This window comes from Propithecus coquereli, unplaced genomic scaffold (assembly GCF_000956105.1).
Source record: "Propithecus coquereli isolate 6110/MARCELLA unplaced genomic scaffold, Pcoq_1.0 Scaffold60, whole genome shotgun sequence".
Taxonomy (NCBI): domain Eukaryota; kingdom Metazoa; phylum Chordata; class Mammalia; order Primates; family Indriidae; genus Propithecus; species Propithecus coquereli.
In genome coordinates this window covers 939,533-961,415 of record NW_012151952.1, presented here as the reverse complement: position 1 = coordinate 961,415, position 21,883 = coordinate 939,533, and the positions used below count along the sequence as shown (strand labels likewise).

Below are 21,883 nucleotides of genomic sequence, written 5' to 3'. Positions count from 1 at the left end.
ATGCATTGTGGAAATAATTTTTTCTGGATTTCCAACCTCACCACCCTTTTGTGGAGTAAACTTTCTGAGTTATACATGACAACAAAAGAATACAGGCGATCCCTGACTTACGATGGTTGAACTTATGATTTTTGACTTCAAAGCCACATGCATTTGACAAAAACCATACTTCGAGTACCATACAACCACAAACCACTCTGTTTTTCACTTTGAGTATGGTATTCAATAAATTACATGAGATATTCAGCACTTCATTATAAAATAGGCTTTGTGTTACATGATTTTGCCCAACTGTGGGCTAATTTAAGTGTTCTGAACACATTTAAAGTAGGCTAGGCTAAGCTATCATGTTCAGTAGGTTAGGTTTATTAAATGCATTTTTATTTTTATTTTGTTAAGGAAAGCATTTGGCAATATTTATGGTAATATAATTTGATATAAAAATATTTAATTTCCTATGGATAGTCATACCTCTCAGATTTCAAACCTAAGGCAGGCAGAAGGGAGCCTGACGGACAAGGATGGAGAGAAGCTGCTATATGCCAGCGTTTTGAGGAGCCTGGGGTTCACCTAGGACTCCCTTGGGCTTGTGTACCCCAGGAAACCTTTTGAGTATCTTCCATACCCCAAGTCCTGGGAGAAATACAGGCAACACTATGACAGAGGCCTGGATATGTTTGACAGAAAGGCTGGGAGTGGTTTTGAGGCCCAGTTAGTTTTCCCAAATTGTAGCTTTAGCAAAGTTGCATTGTTGGTTTAGAAAAATAAAAAATTTCAAATACGTAGTGCTGTGTCATACCTGTCTTTGCCATGCAGCACAATAGCCTGTGGGAACCAAGAGGGCAGGAGTAGGTAGGGCTGCTTCCCCTACCACCTGGAGCAGGGGAGGAGCTGGCAGCCCTGCCCTGAGCTAGCCGGAAAGCTCTGGCCTCACCTTGGACTGACTGGGCAGCCCTAGTCTAGGTATGAGGTGGCCTTTCACCATTCATGGCTGTGAGAGTATTTCCTCTTACTCCTTTTCTCCTGCCCAAATGGCCAAACTTGGGCCAAATGTTGCCCAAGAGACCAAAATGGAGGCAAACAGTTTCCAAATATATGTAGATCAAGAGCAGAAGCCTGAGGCTTAGGGAAAGGGCTAAGAGATCAGGATCTCTTTGGGGTGCACAGAGAAGACTCTGATCCTGAGGACTTCCATGGGGAGAGGGAAGATTGAGTAGGTTTCAGTTTTATGGTCAAAATTAATTGGGAGCTTTCACAAAATAAACACCCACTGATGATGAAGTGGGGCTGGGAAAACCAAATACCAAGTAGAAACCAGCTGACCAGTGTGAGGTGTCACAGTCCCAGCTCATGGGCCCAGCAGCTCCAGGGCCAAATAGAGACTCTAAGGCCTTTTGCTGGCTGTTATGCAGGTTTCCACGAGCCAGTCAGTACAGCTGGTTTTCAATTGGTGCAGGACGCCAATCACAATCTCCTGTAGGGTCTGCGGCTTACAGTGCTTCTCAGTCCAGCTGAAGACACAGGCCAACAGCTCCTGGAAGTTGGCTGCGGAGATGGAGGCAGTGAAGGACTGGAACAGAGAGTCCATGATGCCTTGAAACACGCTGAACTCGACCTGGTCAGAGACCTGGATCCCCTGGGCCTCCCCTCATGGTGGTTGTCCTAGTGTGCCTTCACAATCTGCTCATAGTTCACCTTCATGATCTTTAGGTCTGTGACGTCCTTGTGTAGCACGGACACTTCCTTCTCCTGATTTTTCTTTTCCTTGTGCAAAACCTGAATGTAGTCAAAGGCCTTTTGTAGAACAATGCCTTTCCTGAGCTTTTGGTAGCCAATGGAGAAGTCCTGCTGCCGGCAGGTGGGGACAATGGTCTGAATGTCATCACAGCCTTTCTTGATGGAGTACCTCCTTTTTGGTTTGGCCTGAGTGTGTACTTGCCACTTCCAGTCCTTGTAGGACTCCTGGTGGTAATCACTGTCCTTGTCATCTGTGTTGGGGATGGAAGAGGCACTGGTGGAACTGATACTATTAGCTCTAAACATTACAATCCCCTTCCGTGTGCTTTCTACAAAAAGCCCCGGATCCAGGCTGTTGTCACTGTAGGCACACTCCACCTTGATGCAGGGGTCCCCGGGAGAGGCACCCAGCTCCGTCATCTTGGACTCAATGAACCAGAAACAATTGCATTTTTAATATAGGGTATTTTTAACTTACAATGGGTGTATCAAGACATAACCTCATTGCAAGTCAGAGGGCATCTGTACCTAACTCAATTGTAGAGCTAGATGAGTTTGCACATTCTGAATCAGTATATAGAAGGTTATCAGCACCCCAGAAGCCTCCCAGTCACTACTTCTTTCCAAAAGTAATCATACTGAATTCTATCACCATAAATTAGATTTGCCCACTTTTTGATTTCCTATAAATGAAATAATAGAATATTAGCCCTTTGTGTATGGCTTCTTTTGCTCAACACCATATCTTGCACATTCATCTGTGCAATTGTTTACAGAGCCAGACTCTTTTTACTTCCCCTTAACTGGTGTGCCTGTCTGCCCTCTTTTTTCTTACATTTTATCTTTTATTCCTTAATTCCATTAATCTTCATGAAAAGCAGGTTCTACAGCTCTCCTGATTAAAACTCCTCATGAGCTCTTGGCTCTCTACTTCCAAAGCAAAATCTAGCTGTCTAGCTTCTGCAATCTGATACCAATCCATCTTCAAGTCTTATATTACTCACCAACCTGAATACCCCACGGGGTTCCACTTAATCTTTCTTTAGCTTCCACTGTATTTTCATTTAGCCTTTTAGGGACTTGGAATGGAGACATGGGTCTCCTCACAAGATACTGTTTGTTTTGGGCTTTGTTTTTTATTTTTTTGCTCACTGAATTGTCTGGACTTTCAACTATGAGTTTTTAAACACAGTTAGTAACTATACACAGCACTAACTGGCCTATAAGATATTTCCTAACACCAGAAAGTTAAAGATGTTTCTGGATAAACTAGAAAAAACCTTGTAGTAAAAAGCATTTTTCCCCAAGATGTTACCTCAATGAGGAGAAGGAATTCTTAAAATATCAAACTTCATTGAGATCTCAAAAACACAAAATGATTAGAAAAAAGTAAGATAGAAAAAGTAGAAAAACAATTGAACAGACATCTGTTTGAATAGGACCATATGACCTTGAAGAATCCTTCTGCACTAGGATTATGTCAGCCTAAAGAACACTGCTTGAGTCCAATTAACACAGATTTGGAGGTACCATATATTAGAGAACTAAAGGCATCAGAGAGGGCTAAAAGTCTAGAAAGGACTAACTATCATTGAGAGAATTGAAATTTTTTATTTTGAACATGAAGGAATAGTGGAGATGAAACATGTCTTTAAATATGGGAAAGAATGTTATTTATCTCTCTACTTAGTCTAGAACTGGGTCTAACCTGTGGGTGTCCTACAGGAGTAGGCAATGAACTCCCCATCACCAAAGTTGAGAGTGCTGAATTAGGTTAAAGTTTTATCTAATATAAATGGTTTTTAGCTGTTGGTTGATTAACCAGACACATCAGAGTCACTGGGGCACTTGTTAAAAAGCAAAATCCTCTAGTCCCACTTCCTAAACCACCTAATCACATGATCATGGTGGTCAAGAATGTGCACTTGTAAGTAAGTGCTTAAATGTTTACGCTTGATAAGAATGGGTGTATGGAAGTGTTTCAAATTGCCCCTGATTAAAAAGAATGCTTTGGATTTCTAAGCTTAACATGAAAAAATTTTTGATTATCTTAAGCTTCACTCATTTATTGGTTTATTTATTCAATATTCATCGGGTGATTACCATGCATACTAAAATGGAGTGAACACAATGAGTCAGGTCCCTGAACTTATGGAGCATCCAAATTAAAAGGGAAAACAGACATTAAACTAATGAATACAAAAAACAAATTTGTAATTACAAATATGCCAAGCCATATAATTGTGACAAGTATAATGAGAGAAACAATGGGTTTGACACAAAGATGCTAAGAAGGAGGACTGATTGAGATTGGAGGTTAGGAACATCTCCAATAAGGAAATGCCACCTATGCTGAGACTGAAGGATGAGAAGGAATTTTCCAAGCCATGAGTGGGGGTGGAAGGGCATTCTAGGCAGAGGAAATAATATCTGTGAAAACCCCAAATCAAGGAGAAAAAATTTGTGTTTGTGAGGAACTGAAAGAAGCCCTGTGTGTATGAAGCAGATGAGTGGTCCAAGATGAAGCAGATAGTTAGGCAGAGCCAGCTCATGCCCCGTAGAATGGTTAGGTTTATGGGTCAACCTGGCCGTGGTACCCAGATATGTGATATAACATTATGCTTGATGTTTTTATGAGAGTGTTTTTGGATGAGATTAACATTTAAATAGGTGGACTTTGAGTAAAGCAGATTGTCCTCTGTAATATGAGTGGGATTTATCTAAACAGTCAAAGACCTGAAGCCTGAATAGCACAAAAGACTTCTCTCTAGAGCAAAAGGGAATTCTGCCAGAAGACAGCCTTTGGACTTGAACTACAGACCCTCCCTGGACCTATAATTGACTGGCGCACCCTACAGGTTTTGGACTTGTCAGTCTTCATAATGTAAGAGCAATTTCTTAAAATATATATCTCATTTTCTAGATATCTGTCTATATCTATCTATCTATCTATTATCTATCTATTATCTATCTATCTATCTATCTATCTCTATATCTATACATCCTATTGGTTCTGTTCTCTGGAGAACCTTGACTAATACAACAGGCCTTAGAAAACTTGCGTGTTTTATTTTGCTCAAGGTTAAAATGGGAAGCCATTGAAGGTAAGTGCCTTTAGCAAATATTTGTCATCACATATATAGTTCTTATACTTTTTTAAATCCTAATATCTCAGTATGATCTTCTGAAATGTACTACCAGATTCACAATCTCCCCACCACCCCTTTATCTCTTTCATATTCTCTGCTGTGCATTTTATATCTCTCCCTTTCCATCCGCTATTTAATGAATTCCAATCTCAAAAGTTCTGAAGATTCCTGCTTTAAAGATTTCACTGGAGAAATCACTAAAATAAAACACCTTTGAAGCCAATTTAACTCCATTGCTCCCAGCATACCAATTACACATGATCCAAAATCCCAATTTTCTCTTATTCAAAAACTTGCACAAAGAATATAGTTGAATGACAAGAAAAATTCAGTCCAGATACCAAAGTTAAGTTAAAGATCCATTTCTTTTCCTTTTCCTTTCTAAAAATAAATCTATGAAGAACTTTCTTTGAATTGGGGTGTATGATGGGGGGGCGGGGGTTTCTTGCAATTTTATTTTCATGGCTCCCATCTAAGAAAAGCCACCGAACTACATCAGATGGAACAGAGACAGCCTCTCTGGCTCATTGAAGCATGGAGGAAAGTCAGATTCCTTCTCAAGGAATTCACATAACTCAGAGAGCAATTATAGCTCTCCATTTTCTCCCTATGCTATGCCTGCAAGCTTTTGGTTTAAAAAATATCATGAATGATATATGGTTTTAATCACGATCAAATATATTTTGGTAACCTGCAATGCACAATGTACTAGGCCAGGTATTAGGGACTGAATGACTGATTGCATGTATCATTCATTTATTTAACAAAACCATGCTGAATGCCAAGTCCTGTTGTAGCCTCTTGGATATAGCAGTGAACAAGGAACCACGAAGCATGAATCCTTCCCTCTTCCATTGGATCCTCTTCTCTTCTGGAAGGGTGAGATAGACTATTATATGATAATTGAGCAAGATAATTTTACAAAGCAATAAGGATTGTGACTGTAATCATAAAAAGAATAAACATTTAGCATATGTTTTGTGCCAGAAACTATGCTAAGTATTTTACTCATATTAAACCATTTTACACTCATAACAACCTTATTTTTGTTTAAAGATTAGGACATTGAGTCACCAAGAGGTTATGTAACTTGGCTGAAACTAGGCAGAGCCAGGATTGCCTTAAAGCATCCTGAGTCCTGTGTCTGTGCTTCTAACTTCCATGCAATGCTGGTTGCTGTGAGAGGAAGGCTTCAAGGTCCACGTTAGACTTGACAGTCAGAAAAGGCCTCTCTGAAGATTGACATTAGATCTGAGACATGACTACTATGGAGGAGACAAAGGTTTTAAATGTTCCAGAACTCCAATGACTGAAATTGTAGGCAGAAATAAGATATCTAAAACAACAACAGCAACAGTGATAATAGCATCATCTAATGTTTGTGGAATGATTCCTTTACACCAAACACTGCATTAAGCAAGCACACCATACATTTCACCTCATTTAGTTCTCACAACATTCCTATGAGATAATTCCACAAATCACTTGAATGAGGAGAAAATGGGGACTCGGAGACAATAGAAAGCTTGTCTTGGATTAGCAAAAGACAAGGAGTGACTCTGTGTATGGGTCTCTGGGAAAGTTTGATGACTAAACATTTAGGGGAGTGAACTGGAAACCACTGGAGGAGGAAAGGTGATTCAAATGAAGAGAAAATACATTTTGTATGCAAAATTTTTTCTATTAATTAATGGAGATAAAATATTTGGCTTACTAACAGATGTCTAAAACAAGGAGAACATCTCTTTTTGGAAAGGAATGAAGGAATAAAGAACTGACATTTGTTGTCTATTATGTATTAGGCACCCTGCTCAGTGCTTTCAAAGACAGTGGATTATATTTTTAACCTTGAAGTAATCAAGATACCTGCCAGTAGCTCTGGGCTGGGACGTTGTGTCCACAGTAATAGTTATCATCTCCCTGATGCTAACCCCTGGCGCTACAAGGTGTCTTCCAGTCAGCAGTCTGGTCTCTGGTTTTTTATTAGTGTGCAAAAATTCCTATATGTTGTAGCTTGAGCTTACATCTTAAAGTCCTTCTGAAAATACTGTTTTTCAATTTAATAAATTATCCCAATATCTGTCCCTATGTGTATGTGAGTGAATGACAGAGAAAATGAGAGAGGGAGAGAGAGAAAGAGAGGGAGAGAAGAATAAAAATGCAGGAGTTAATATGAATGGGTGTATCACAAAACAGCTTGGACTTCAGGGATGTTTTAAAGATGCGATGCCCATGTATTGATAAATACTGCGCATTATCCCATTAATTCTGAGCTTTGCTTTTGAATTTTCACAATAAAAATCAGGTCCTTGCAAGAAACAGAGAGAGCAAGAGGTGCGCCAAATCCTTAGCCTTCCCAAATGGTGCAATGGTTGATAAGGCTTCATTTTTCATCATGGAACTTCTAAGCTAAACACAACTTAGTGTTCTGATTACCCCTAAGTGCGTGGTAGAAGATAAAAACATTAATGAGAGAAAATAAACAACTTAATGAACGTCTCCTATAAATTAATCCACACAGTCAGAAATCAATTACCCTGGGGGGGGGGACCAAGGGCAACATAGGTAACCTAAACATCTGTACCCCCATAATATGCTGAAATAAAAGAAAAAGAAAAGAAATAATGACCTATTTCCTTTTGCTGTGATGTTTCCCTAGTTCATGGACATTCATTCAGTTATCTATTCATCCATTCACACACTCGTTTATCCTTTAAATAAACATTTACCGTGCACCTATCATCTTATTTAAGGTATAAGACCCTAACTGGAGGTACAGTTGTAGGAATTATGAGCTTATAGGTGGTGGCTGAAGTCATGAGTATGGAAGAGATTCTCCAGGGCATAAAAAATAATTCGGGGAAAAGAAATGAAGGCCAAAAGATAGACCCATGGAGAACGCAGGCATTGAAGGATAAAGATTGTGTGTTAGGGGAAAGAAACTTAAAAGAAATGATCAGAAAATTATGAGGAGAACACAAAAGGTATAACTTTCGAATAAGAAAGGAGAGCTTGGCAAGATAAAGTTGGAAAACTGCATCGGTCCAGAGGATTGGTGCCCAAGAGGTCACTGGCAAGTTTCATCAGTGACATCTCCTTGCACGGCTGGAGCTAAAAGCCGCATCACTGTGGGCTGAAAAGTAAAGGATAGGTGCTAACTAAAGAAATGTCAGAGATTATCCAGAATCTGGCTATGAATCTGGCCAGAATCTGGGGAATCTGGCTATGAAGAGAAACAGGAAGGATGAGCAAAAAAGAATATTCTGAATCAAAGGACGGTTGATAGCATGAGATGGGGCCACTTGAGCACCTTTACAGGCTGTGCGGAAGGAGCGAGAACAGAAGGAGAAATTGGAACTGCCGGGGAGAGAAAGCAGAAGGCCAACAGCCACTCCGATGAAGAGCACAGACGCAGAGATAAGTGGCCTTCAGAGATGAGACACAGCTTTTCCTCAGGCAGTGAAAATCAGAATAAAATTCAAAGCAATGCCATATATAGAGATAGATCGATATATATAGTTAAGTGTAAGAACAAAAAGTTGAAGAGGAGACATCTAAAAATGCTGTTTTTCTAGATGACAAAGACAAAGTCAACTAATTCCCAGGGGAGTGGGGCAGAGAATTTGAGGAGGCTGGTGCAGGTATTTCATACCTGTGCTGGAGGAGAGGAGAGGAGGCTAATCCAGGGCATGTGGAGTTACTGAGTAGACACCAAGAGCAAAGCTGAGTTTGCCATTTATTTGACAGTGTTGAACGAGAGTGGCATTTCCCAAAGTCTCTCCCTCCTACCAGCTGACGTAGGTGTTCCTGGGATCCTTAGTAATAATGCCAGTTTCTGGGTACCATCGCTGACCTTGCAGGTCTTCTCAACTGCTTCTGGCACAGGCCGAAGTTTGGAAACACTGACCTAGAGCAGTTTCTCACACTTTCTCAATCCCCAGAATCACTAGGCTTGGGTCTCATTGCAACGCAGACTCTTAGCCTTCAGCTGGATCTGCGAACATCCTCAGTGGAGGGCTCTGAGGATCTAAACTATTAGCAAAAAGCCTGGGTGTTTCTGATGATCAATAAAGTTCAAGAATACTGACTTAAAATTTAGGTGTGATGGAACCCGGTAAGAAATATTAATATTGGAGGATGAGTTCACAAATGATTTTTTAATTTTTTTAAAAATTAATATGCAATGAAATTGACTTGCGTGTGTTCAGTTCTATCAGTTTTAGCATACGTGTAGACTTGTGTAAGCACCACCACAATCAAAATAGTTTCATCACCTAGAAAAACTCCCTTGTGCATTAAAGTCAAATTCTTACCTGGTCACTAACTTCTGCCTGCAACTGACCTGTTTTCTATCATGTTTTGTCCTTTTGAAAAATGTCATATAAATGTAATCATACAGCATGTAACCTTTCGAGACTGGCTTGTTTCATTCTGCATAATATCTTTGAGATTCATCCACCTTGTTGCTTGTACCAATATTTTGGTCCTTTTTACTGCTGGGTAGTATTCCAATCTATTTACTCATTTATCCATTGGGAAAATGCTGTGATAAACATGTGTATAGAATCGTGTATTAACGTAAATCTCCATTTCTTTAGCATAAACATCCAGGAGTGGGATTTCTATAAAAGATAATAAATTTATCATCAAATAGATATTTAGCAGCCACTGTGTATGAAGGGGAGTTTTAGCTTTCTAGTACAGAAGAATTATCACAAAGTCAAATAAGTTGCATAATGGGTTTCAACATGAAGTAGAAGAGATGGCCACATGCACAGTTATTACAAAGGGCTGATGGCAGGCATAAGGGCAGGGGCTCAGGAGGGAAGGGCCGACTGCGGGTTGACTATTAACATTATTCAACTTCACTTTCTCGTCTCATTGCCATGACTAATATCATAGAACCCTGTGGACTCCAAAGCAATGGCCAATCTAAATCAAGTAAAAAAAAAATGAAGCTTATATAGATATTTTTGTTCACCATTTTATATAATAATTAGTACATAGTATGTTGTCAGTAGATGCTTGGTAAAGACATAAAGGAAGAGTCACATACACGTATGCAAGGTGGGGGCTAACGGGTGGGTGGGTAATGATGCGAGTGGTTAGTCCTGCAGGAAATGAGATCAGGTACAATCAAATCCTTTTTTTGTTATGAAATCATGGTTTGGGAATGATGGGAAACAGGTTTCTGGGACAGCTTTTGTAGGATGCCTGCCTTCCCTCTGGCTAGAGAGAGCCAGCAGGAGCACCTGCTCTCCAAATCTAACGACTCAACTCGGTGGCACAAGTTAATTGAGGATCCAACTACACTGTGTGTTCTCAGCTTGGGGACCCCAAGATAGAAAGAAAGAACAGTAATAAACTGCTTGCAGGAGGAACATCCACAAAACAGTAACGAGCTTGCAAAATGATGGTCCCTAGAGCCTTTTCCCAAGCCAGAAACCAAAAGAATTGGCAAAAACAAGGCACCTTGTTAGTAAAAGTTGAAATGTCCATGAACAACTTAACAGAATAAAGCAAAGCTGCGCAGGAAGTCAGAGGGAAGGGATCAAGATCTGTCTGATCTTGTTTCCAAATTGGAGCAAGCAGGAGACTTTACAATCTCCCTTGACTTTAAAAATGGGCCCAGGGAGCCCACATGTCTAAAACCAACACACATCTGCTTTGAAACCTGCTTCTGAGTCTTTATTTTTGACTAAGACAATATCCGTTTGGGCATATTACCAGAAGAAACACTGTATTTTGTACGCTGAGAATAGCTAACAGATAACCTTAAATTAGTAAGGAGTAACTAGGCTTACTAATATGAAATGAAAGCCAAATGCCTGCCTTACTCTGATCAACATGCTCCTAAAACTGTGCATACTAAACAGAACCATTAAGAAAGCATACAGAGAGGTATTTGCAAATAGCTTCAGTGCATGTGTAACTTGACTAGTGTATAATCACCACCACAACCATGGCCCCTGGCTTAGAGAACAAGACAGAATCTACAGAGATATGAAAACTATCATTGTTCAACAACCTTGCAGAAAAGAACAATTTGCTTACCGTGAAAGTTGTTTGTAGAATACATATGTGTGCATGCTTCTGTGTGTGTGTTTGTGTCTATGTGTGTACATTGTTTTCCTGTGTGTGTGTGTGTACACTGCTTTCATATGTGTGTGTGTGTGTGTGTATAAACAATGTGATAATCTCAGCAAAAGATGTGAATGTTTAGTCATTCTAATATAGTGCTGGAAGAATCACTATTTCTCATTTTGCAATGTGATATTTCTATGATGCTTTATGTTTGCAAGATGATTTGTCACCGTTAAATCCCCAAGTCCCCGAAAAGAATATAGGTGACAAGAATTATTTTTATTACTATTTCACCTTGCTTGTAGGTACACATTTTAGATTTATCCTGCAATCCCGTTCTCCACATCTTCCCTGGGTCTGTTATCCCATCATATAAGACAAAAGATTGAGGTCATCTTGCTTTGGGTCTCTCTTCCGTCTATCTACAGTCAGCTGTTGCTAAGCCCTATAAACATTTCTTAGAATATTTTGAGTATAACAACACCAATAGTGCTAACAGCAGCTATAGTAGACAGCTTTTATTGAGCATTTGCTACATGCCAGGTAATTACCTAGAATATTGATAGTATTAATCCTCAGTATAAACCCAAGAATCAGAAAATCCTCATTTGATAGATGAGAAAAATAAAAGTACATTCATTAGAAGGGATAATACCTTTTTTAATATCATGAATGGAGAGTAGGAGAGCCATGTGTTTCACCTGGGCTCTCAAGCCCCAAACTTCCTTTATTCACTGCCTCTTCATGTGTGCGTATGTGGGAGCGGGGTATATGTGCATATGTGTGTATATATACATAAGCATATATGTAGCCATAATAACGCACATACATACATAATGTGCCTATATATGTGTATATCTCAATAAATCACTATATGGCCTCTGCTTTCATGGCTGTGGAAAGCAATCACCTCCCAGCTGCATTAATCGCCACAACCACCTCTCGCATGGGCAGAAATGGCTTGCACAGAACTAGTGGCCATAGCATAGAGCCGTAATTAGGCAGGGGCCACTCAGCCAGGAAGTACAGCTCCCGGGCACTCTCATTCCTAGATTAGGCCACACACCAAGCTATTGCCAATAGAAAGTGAAAGGAGGAGAGGCACGTGACTTCAAAACCAAGGGTATTAAGAAGAGGTGGGTCTTTCTTCCACTCTACAGCTCCTCTCACTCTGTGAATGCAACGGTGATAAGATACTATAGAACCCCAGGGCCGCAGGAGAAAAAGAGCTCGAGCCCCCAAATCTCTGCATGGAAGAAAGCCATTCATCTATGAAAAACAGGTGCCTTGGACTGTTACAAGAGTGAGAAATAAATACTTGTGTTAAGCAGCTGAAATTGAAGGGGTCTATTGCCACCACTGTCTCCCCTTCCCATATACTCTCAAGTAGATCCTTTATTACAGTATTGTTTCTCATTGTTCCCCACCTCTTTCAGGAAACTGTTTTTTAAATGGCCAGATTGTAAATATTTTAGGCTTTGAGGGGTCACAAAAGTCCTCTGTTGCATATTCTATTTTATTTTTTTAAATAACCTTCATTATTATTTATTTATTTATTTATTTATTTATTTATTTATTGAGATAAGCTCTCTGACACCTGGGCTAGAGTGCGGTAATGTCATCATAGCTCACTGCAACCTCCAACTCCTGGGCTCAAGTGATTCTCCTGCCTCAGCCTCCCAAGTAGCTGGGACCACAGGCGTGTGTTACCATGCCCACTTATTTTTTTATTTTTTGTAGAGATGGGGTCTCACTCTTGCTCAGGCTGATCTCAGACTCCTGGCCTCAAGCAATCCTCCCACCTCAGCCTCCCAAAGTGCTAGGGTTATAAGCATGAGCCACTGTGCTCGGCCCAAATAATCCTTTAAATATGTAAAAAAAATTCTTCACTTGAACACCATACAAAAACAATCTATCAGTTGGATCTGGCCTGCAGGACATAGTTTGCCATCTCCTGACCTAGAATCTCGTCGTCAGGTTAAAATTTTAATTACATTGTATATTATATCATACCCACTCAGAAAGCCCTTTGGATCTATAATTTCTATTTTATCACCTATAAAGTTCTCTGCCTAGAGTTTTGGCTCTTCCTCAGGCTGATAACGCTGGTCTTCCATCTCACTGCCCGTTATTCTCTAAAATAAGTGCTTCTCCTCATTCCTCATTTCACATGTGTTCCTTGTCTCATGCTGTCATTGTAACCCTTCTCAGTACCGGCCTTCTCCACTCTCCTGCCCGAGCACAAAGCTAAGTACAAGGCCAGTCAGCCACCGCCCGCTCCAAGGTTTTTCTCCTCTAAAACATCACCAGGAAATTCTAACCTTTCTAGGTTTGCCTTTATTTCTGAGCTCCTTAAAGAGGAAGTGTTCATCACCTTATCTGTCACTCAATAATATTCTTTGGCATCAACTCCCAGTTACAGTGCTAGGCATTGAGACTGCCATAGTGACTATATAACGACCCCCGTCCTCGATAAACTTACAGAGGATGAGAAAACCAAACATGCAACAGCAATACAAGGCTGCAAATGCTACCAGTAGGAATCAGAGAGGGGAATGGGAAGCAACAGGGAATATTTTGTTTCAGATACCCATATTTCGTTTCGAAGGCACATCTTGTTGATGGAGAAGACTTGGTGCATGTATGTGTTTTCCCCTCCTGCAGCATAATGGGCGTATTTCAGAAAATCATTTAGTTGATGGAGATATAAGAATTTAGATCAAATGAATTGTTAATTATTTTTTTAAAGACATGGGGTCATGCTCTGTTGCCCAGGCTGGAGTTCAGTGGCTGTTCACAGGCCCGATCATTGTACACTACAGTCTTGAACTACTGGACTCAGTCTTGAACTACTGAACTACTCCTACCTCAGCTTTCTGAGTAGCTGGGACTACATGTGTGCACCACCCTACCCAGCTCCAGTTATTAATTTTGCCGTACACATATGAAAGGCACTATTTCAGATACTGAGCTGCATTAGATGAAAATAAAACATCATTTATAATTACACTAGTCCCAAGATACTCTGAAATTGCTAACGGTAGAAGACTATTTAACATCAGGATTATTAAAATAAAAATAAAAATGGAAAAGTAAAGTAGTACAAGAGATACCGTAATTGTACCAGAAAGACAAGATAAAGATGATTGTTACAATGGCACATTAAATGTGTCTCTGAGCTACTCAGTAACCAAAACAAAAACACACAACAGAGATAGATAGATAGATAAACAGACAGGCAGACAGTATTGTCCGATAAAAGACAGAGAATCAGTTAACCAGCACCGTTGAATTATCTGGTGAGGTATTTATTTTTATAAATAATTATGCCCTGGCCTTGCTGATATTAATGAACAGCCAGGATTAAAACCAGAGTAATCAGTACACATAAACTTTTCCTTGGAAGCAAACTTTAAACAAAATTTTTTGTCTGAGTTCTTATACAAGGAAAAATAAAATGTTCATGTATAACAATTTTTTTTAAGCAACTCTAGAAACAAACCCACAACTTTAAAGTCTATGTCTGTATTTAAATGTCTTAAGAAAAAAAGAAAAAAAAAGAACTAAGCACTCAACTTTTTGATGATTTACATGGATACAGGTTAGAATGAAAAGAAGAAAAAAAACATAACCTAAAAACATAACCTAAAATATGGGTAATTATTTAGTTCATTACATGGTTTCACTTTGATGCCAATGAATATAGGAAGGTTTCTGGAAGGTGCTGAGTAGCCAATGTTTAAAGAGTCAGCCCATTGTGGACTTACAGGGCGGTGGGCTTCATCTGATGATGAAAGATACAGCTATCCCAGAGCTGCTGGACATGCCCATGGCAAAGCTGACATAGAAAGTTAAAGACCCCCACTTGTATGTTTAGGTAAACAGAAGGCCAGATCACTTCATGCTGAAGATGGCTTAGAGAAGGCAGGACCAAAGTGGGCCTCACAAACATCATTTGCTCAATATCTGGGTAGAGTGTTTGTATCTGGCCCCAGATATTGAAGCCAGGGCATGACATGGGGACTTGGAAGAGCAGGAGTTCCCAGCGGGCTGTGTAAACCGTAGTGTACTAGTTCTCACGTATTGATGTGCATGAGAGTCTCCTGGGGGAGTTTGTTAAAATAGATCGCGGGGTCCCGTTGCCAGAGTTTGTGAGTTAGTACACAGGATGTGAGGCCCAAGAATTTATCAATCACAGAATCTCAGGGAGCGCTGTTGCTCTGGGGACCACATCTTGAGAACTGCTTCAATAGTGGAACACTAGGATGCCTAGACAGCATCTAATATTGGACATCGCTGCTTTTTAATGGGCTCACCATCATTCGTTAGCTGCAAAACAGCCACAGAAATCTAACTGATCTGTCCACATAGATAGAATTGCATAGTAGGGTCCCCTGGAAAATTGAGGAAAGCTGGCCAAAATGGTTATTTTGGTTTGGGCATGGATTGCCTTGAGTTCTTCTTTGAGGTCTTTAATTAGGCAACAGGTTCAAATGAACATCTGGGCATAATAATAAATAATGCAACCCAGACCAAAAAACCGCATCATCTTTCCACTCCCACTGGCAGTGACACTAGAACATACAACCAGTTCTTCCAAACTCCCTATGAAGGTATCGAAGTCGATTTTGGAAGAGGTGAATGAATATAAGGAGGTACAAGTACAAGCTGCTTTCTTTGCCCTCACATAACATGGCCTTGTAATTAAGGCCAAGGTACTTGCATTCGCAGAGATCAGGGTTTAAATCTTGGCTTCGGCACTTACTAAATATGGTACTTTGGGCAAGACATTTTATCTTTCCTGGCTTCTGTTTTCTTACCTGTAAAATGCTGCTAATACCACTTAACTCATAGCACTTTTGAGAGAATGAAATGACGTAATGTGTAAACATGCTCAGTATAGTGACTAATACACACCAAATGCTTAATAAAATTTAGCCACCAATATTATTAATTTTTTCTTCTCGTGATTATTATTACTTTTATGGTCAATTGGGCAAACAGAGAACTACAATGATTAGGAACACAAGAGTGAAACGGAAATGAAACACAGAGCTGTCAAATGAATCACATCAGTAGTTCACATCAGAACGTGGTCCACAAGCACAAAAATATATTTGTACATGTAAGTATTCATTACGAGCAGATTGCTTAAATATATTAGAGTTCATGTGATGGAATACCACGGAGTCACTAAAAATGATGATATAGTGCTAATTTAGTTATATGGAAAGCTACCATTCTACATTCTATGGACAAAGCAATTTACAATATAGAGGAAAAGACGCAGGTTCAGGGAGAGAGAAAAGAGCAGAATTATGTTGGAATAGATCTATATATTGCAATGGTTCACAGTATGTATCATTGAGCAGTGGAATAATTAATATATTTTATTTTCTTGTATATATTTTCTGGTGTGTGTGTATATATAGATATATATATATGCATAAAACTATTGTAATGCATTGGTTTTTATTTAGAAATAACAATAAAACTAATTCTATTTTGGAAATTGATACATAAATTCCGTTAATATATCTAATACAAGGAGCTATATAAAAAAGAGAGATCACAGCAGGGAGCAATTATCCAGGAAAGGATAAATGGAGACTGTACTCAGATTTTTACTTTTTCAGAGAAAGAAAAAGCTTATTTTCCATATAAGCTGTATTTTCTGCTATAAAAGTATACTATATAGTACATTATATACCTAATAATTCTGTCTCTAGTCTCTCTCATTCTCCCCCTTGCCTTTCTCTCTTTCTCTCCCATTTCTGTCCCTTTTCTTTCCCCTTTAATCATCTTCCCCATTGTCATAAGACTAATCATTCCAAAGCACACGTTTGACGTTACTTTCTTTAAGTGACATCTTGCACCAGGGCCACATATGTGAACATGGTATTCAGGACTACCCATACGTTGTCTTCAATGTATCATTTTTTTTTTATCTGTTCAATTCCTAATCCATTGTCTTATGTTCCAACTTCAATTTCTCTTCTTCTCTGAAGAATTCCTTACTTTCTTCACACTGATTTGTTTTGTTTCTTTGAGTTTTACAACACTGTGTGCACATGTCTGCTATAGTATTTATGATAGTTTGCTTTGTTAATGACACCAACAGTACCCACAGTGAAAATGATGGTACCAATAGAAATTAATATTTATTGAGCACTTACCTGAGACCAGACCCAGGATGAGAGATTTTTATGTCATCACTTTTTCCTCCTTATTAAACATAAGCCACCAAGTGTTAAAGGCATGTAGTATTTTACTCCCCTATACATAGTGAGAAAGTGTAATAGTTAGGACTCAATTATGGGTTCTTTCTTAATCTGGAGTTTTTGATGTTAATGGCCATGGCATTAACATTTACCCTTTAATGCTAACTAGATATATACGTAAAACTTTCAAAAATATGAGTGCTCAGGCACAACCGAGAACAAGAGAATTGGAATCTCTTGGAACAAGGCAAGGGCAAGCATATCAATTTTAAAAGGTTAATAATTCACTTTGATGCCCAGCCTGCGTAAGAGTCACCCCCACTACGCTATTCTGCATATATTCACATGCTATGATGAGTTGCATTATAATGTGCTTGAAAACTTCTGAAAGTTCTAAACCATTGTCTTTTTGTCTTTTTCATCTTTTTAACATCTTCCCCTTTACCCCACACCTAATACCTAGCACATCGGGTCACAACAAAATCCGCAACATAAAATTTTATATGAATTCATAAAATAGTCTATTTCCCAGTATGAAAAAAATCAGCAATGCAAAATTCCAATTGACTTTAAGGAGAATTTGTTTACCCTAGATATGACTTCTTACTATTGGTGAAATTAGGGAAGATTCTTCTTAAGGTGAAATTCTTGTTATAATCAATTGAACTTTTCCTACTTGAAGCCTTAGGGAAAGAAAGAAAACATATAAAGCCACTCTGAAGAAGTTGGTACCATTTCTGAACCTGACGTTTAACAAGAGCTAAGTGCAGAAACATAAACTGCTAGATTTACTTTGTTGTAACTTTATCTTTTTTTTTCTTAATCTCCTTCTTTCTTTATTATTAGGGAACAAAGAGCAAAAACAAAACAAAACAAAACAAAAAGCAATCCTAGACAAAAGCTTTTTATTGAAGCAATAGTGTTTAAAAAGTGTCCAAAAGATACCAGAGGGAAGAAAATTTGCAAACTATTCAAAACAGCTAATTACAGGGCAGTTGATATTACAAAAATGCCTGAATACTGGCACATTAATGAGTAAAAAGCTTGAGGCTATCTCAAGGTTAAAAGATACAATGATGCTCTTTTATTTAAATGGTTATTTTTTGCATTATCAGTAAATTCTGAGAGATTTTTTAATGACCTACATAATTCTCTGAACTTGAATGTTGAAGGTATGTAAGAACAAGGACAACGAGGTAAGTGGAGAAAAAGAGTCAAAAAAGAAAACAGTTATAAGAGGAACAAGACCATACTAATTTTGACTTATAGTTTAGCCTTTAACTTGAAGATGAAAGTAACAAATTGACATTCTATCAAGGCTATCGCTAATTATATTTATATACACTTTTATGTGTTAAGCTAAAATCCTACATCTCTTCTTAAGTCTTGCGAAATTTTATTTTAATAGTGCCTTTAAAACATTTCAAAAACTGGGGGGAAATATATTTCTTCTTTTAAAAATGACAGGGCTCAACTTATAAAATGCACAGTTTTGCTTTCTTTGCTACGTGTAATGCTTTTAAAAAAATATGAGAATATAGAAAACTAACAATTGACTAACCAGTCAGTGACAAAAAAAAATGATGCCTGGATTCCTAAACCCCCAGAGATGATTCCAGAATGGTAGACTACCGGAGAGGGAAAGGGAGACCTCAAAGACTGGGAAGAATGAATCTGCATTGAAGGGAGACAAATCTAATTGAAGGGCTTTTAAAATAAACCTGCAAAAAAACGTGTGGGAGATGCAGCATTATAAATGAAGCTGTGCCATGTGTTCCATCATTCTGGAGGCCATCGGCTATGGCAAGAAGAGAAGGGTAATAATTTAAGAACTTCCTGGCAATGTATAGTAGAAGATTGCAAAGAATTGGAAACAACATTTAAGATCTCCTCCATCTGTACATCTATGCTCAAAACATGGTTAACAAGTAGACACAGCCTGTAGCTGAGGGGAAAATGATCTCAGAGATCACCAAGAATTAGCTGAATGGGACTCATTATTATGAAAATTATCATGGGATGTGTTATCCAATTCAATTTTTCTAGGAAGGGAGGTAAATTGATTGGTACATTAGGGATAAAAATGGGCTGGCTTAAAGTTTGAAAACCCAAGGGTAGCAAAATATGTTAGCAGAGTTCACTATAAAAAAAATAGGAACAAAAAGAATGCAATGGTGGGTGTTGGCTGCAGACTACTGGTCAGATGGGACATTTCTTTGCTGCCTTCCAGATTCAGTGGTCTTTATAACAGGCACAGAGACTTAAGACTTAGGGATTTAAGAGACAGTGAAGATATAAGTTTGTGAATCGTCTGCTACAGTGTTTCTTTGCTTGAAAGAGGGATCTGGTAAATCCTTGGCTTGACTTTGGGCCTATGAGGAAAAGAGTATGAATTCTGGGGTCAGAACATCATGGATTTGAACTCAGCTCTTCAAACTAAAAGCCATGATATGAATGAATTACACCTGCTAGAGGTGACTCTGCCCTGTGTGACGGGATTGGATTGCACTCTCTGGTGGACATTAAAATGTGGATCACCCTTGAGCCTCCCCTGTCCAGTACTCTTATGCAGCCAGTCCCCCACCGAAGGGCCACAGACTGTTGTTTAGGGTGTGCTAGGCTGTGATGAAAAGCAAAGGAGATAAGAAGTACGAGCCTCCTACACGTAAGAATCTGATGTCCAGTGATTCTACTGCAGACACTGCAGACAGTGTCACAGGAGCTATTTAATGTCGATTTTGGCCAAGATTCTAGCACAAATTAACAAGAGGATGATTTTTCGACATTTTGAAAAGAAAGTAGTAGTTATCAGATTCCAGTGTGTTTATTACTTATCAAGTTTCAACAACTAATTTCTATGATAGTTTATTTTTAAATTTATTGATTATTTTTTTTTCAGTGTTTCTAGACCATCATTTCTGAAACTGTCTTCTGAGAAGGTCAAATGTTAATAAAAGGAGGTGAAAAACAATGGAAGGGGGTGGATTCCAAGGTCAATTAAGTTTGAAAATCCCATGTTAACCAACTTAAAGGATTTCTACTCAGGATGTCTTAAGGCCATTGATTTGCTAATGGAGTGAGTCTCTGGGAAGAGAATAAAGTCTGGAAGATTTCTCAAACTTTCATTTTTGTGTAGAATTTAAAAAGTCTAGGTAAACTGAGTGGTTCCACCCCCAACTGTTATTATTTCTGCATCAAATAAACTTAATCTCCAGCTAAACTGCAGTCTCTTAAATATGACAACAGTCAGTGGAATGTACAAAGTTTAAGGCAAGCATTGCATTTCTTATTCGGCACTAGATATATTACACTCACCCTGTTACCAAGCTGGGGTTGGAAGGAGGCAAGTTACAGTGTCAATAGGGTAGAACAGGTCAACTACCAACTCTCGTTAGTTCAAACAAGTCTTTCCAGTTTAAATAAGAAGGTGGAGGAAATCAACCACCTTTTCTTGAAGGACACAGAGTGAGGCTCCTTCAATTGAAGCTACTACTATTTTGAGTCTAAAATGTAGAGTAGAATAGTGAATCAGAAGTTGATCCGGTAATTTAAAGGAGAAAGCATTGAAGGAAATCAACACCACACAGAGGCAAGCTGTGACTGTCCAGAGAGAAATCCTGGACCTAGTGTTTAATGCACAGATACACGCTAGAGTCATCTGCACAAATTAAAGGATTGTTCTTAAAAACAAACAAACAGAAATGATTGGGAGGGGGAAAAGTCAAATATTTCAGATTCTTCCAGTTGCTCATGCCCTGGGGTGAGTGTTTTGCGTGGCTGCTGTTTGGGTGTGGGGAGGCAGGGAGACATGGACCTAGAACCTCTGTTTATAGTGAAGCTTGTGCTGTACTAAGTTTGTTTCTAGAGTATCAAGATAACATGGTGGGGGGGACTCAACTGTCTTAGCCCAGTTGAGAGACATGTTCATGTGCCGCTTTGCCTTTCCTACAGGGTATTCAAGGGTCATTTGGGTGACGTGCAGTCTCTGCCTTTATAGTCTGACTCTTGAATCTAACCATCACATTAAGCTTATCAATCCATACAAACCTAAGAGCTTAGAAGAGGAGAATGAGAGCGGGGCTGGGGGGCACACAGGGGCTAAGCAGTGAGCTCTGCTAATTACACAGTGTCGCTAGGGAACTATTTGGATGCCATGTGTTTAATTATAGAGCAAGGTCATTGGGTCATTTAGACATTTAACATTTAAAGTGAAAAAAGAATGCAAAATCTGATACTACCATGTAAAACAAATAACATGTAGTAAGTAAGGAAGAGAATGGCAGAAACAAGGCAATGTATTAATAGAAGACCAAAAGAAGGTTTCCAAATCGGTTTTTATCTCAGTCCTTATGCCCAATATATTGGAACTATTGCCTTCCAGGTAATTTCAATTAACACATGAATGTCCTTGAATATTCTGCCTAGGCTATCTGATGCCATGATATGACTTGGGCTTTAATAAAACACAGGGAAATGATTCTTTAAGAAGCCTTGCTTTCACATTGTTTGATAGATATGCTTAATCAAAATATTAAATTTATTAAAGAGTTATCTGCTAATAAGGAAGTCAGTTAATCAGCAAAACAGAACAAAAGCAAAAAAAAAAAAAGCAAAAATAAGCTACCTTAACATTTAACACAGGACTGGGTATTTTGAACAAAATATAAGAGAAGTTATTTCTGGAAGTCAGAG

General features: G+C 38.8%; 1 protein-coding gene and 1 pseudogene across 1 annotated transcript in view; both read right to left on the bottom strand.

Annotated features, from left to right (window-relative positions):
• Positions 1–21,883, bottom strand: part of GRM7 (glutamate receptor, metabotropic 7) — a 1,039,395-nt gene that overhangs the window by 617,919 nt on the left and 399,593 nt on the right. The window lies entirely within an intron of this gene.
• Positions 1,385–2,157, bottom strand: LOC105822283 (annotated as a pseudogene).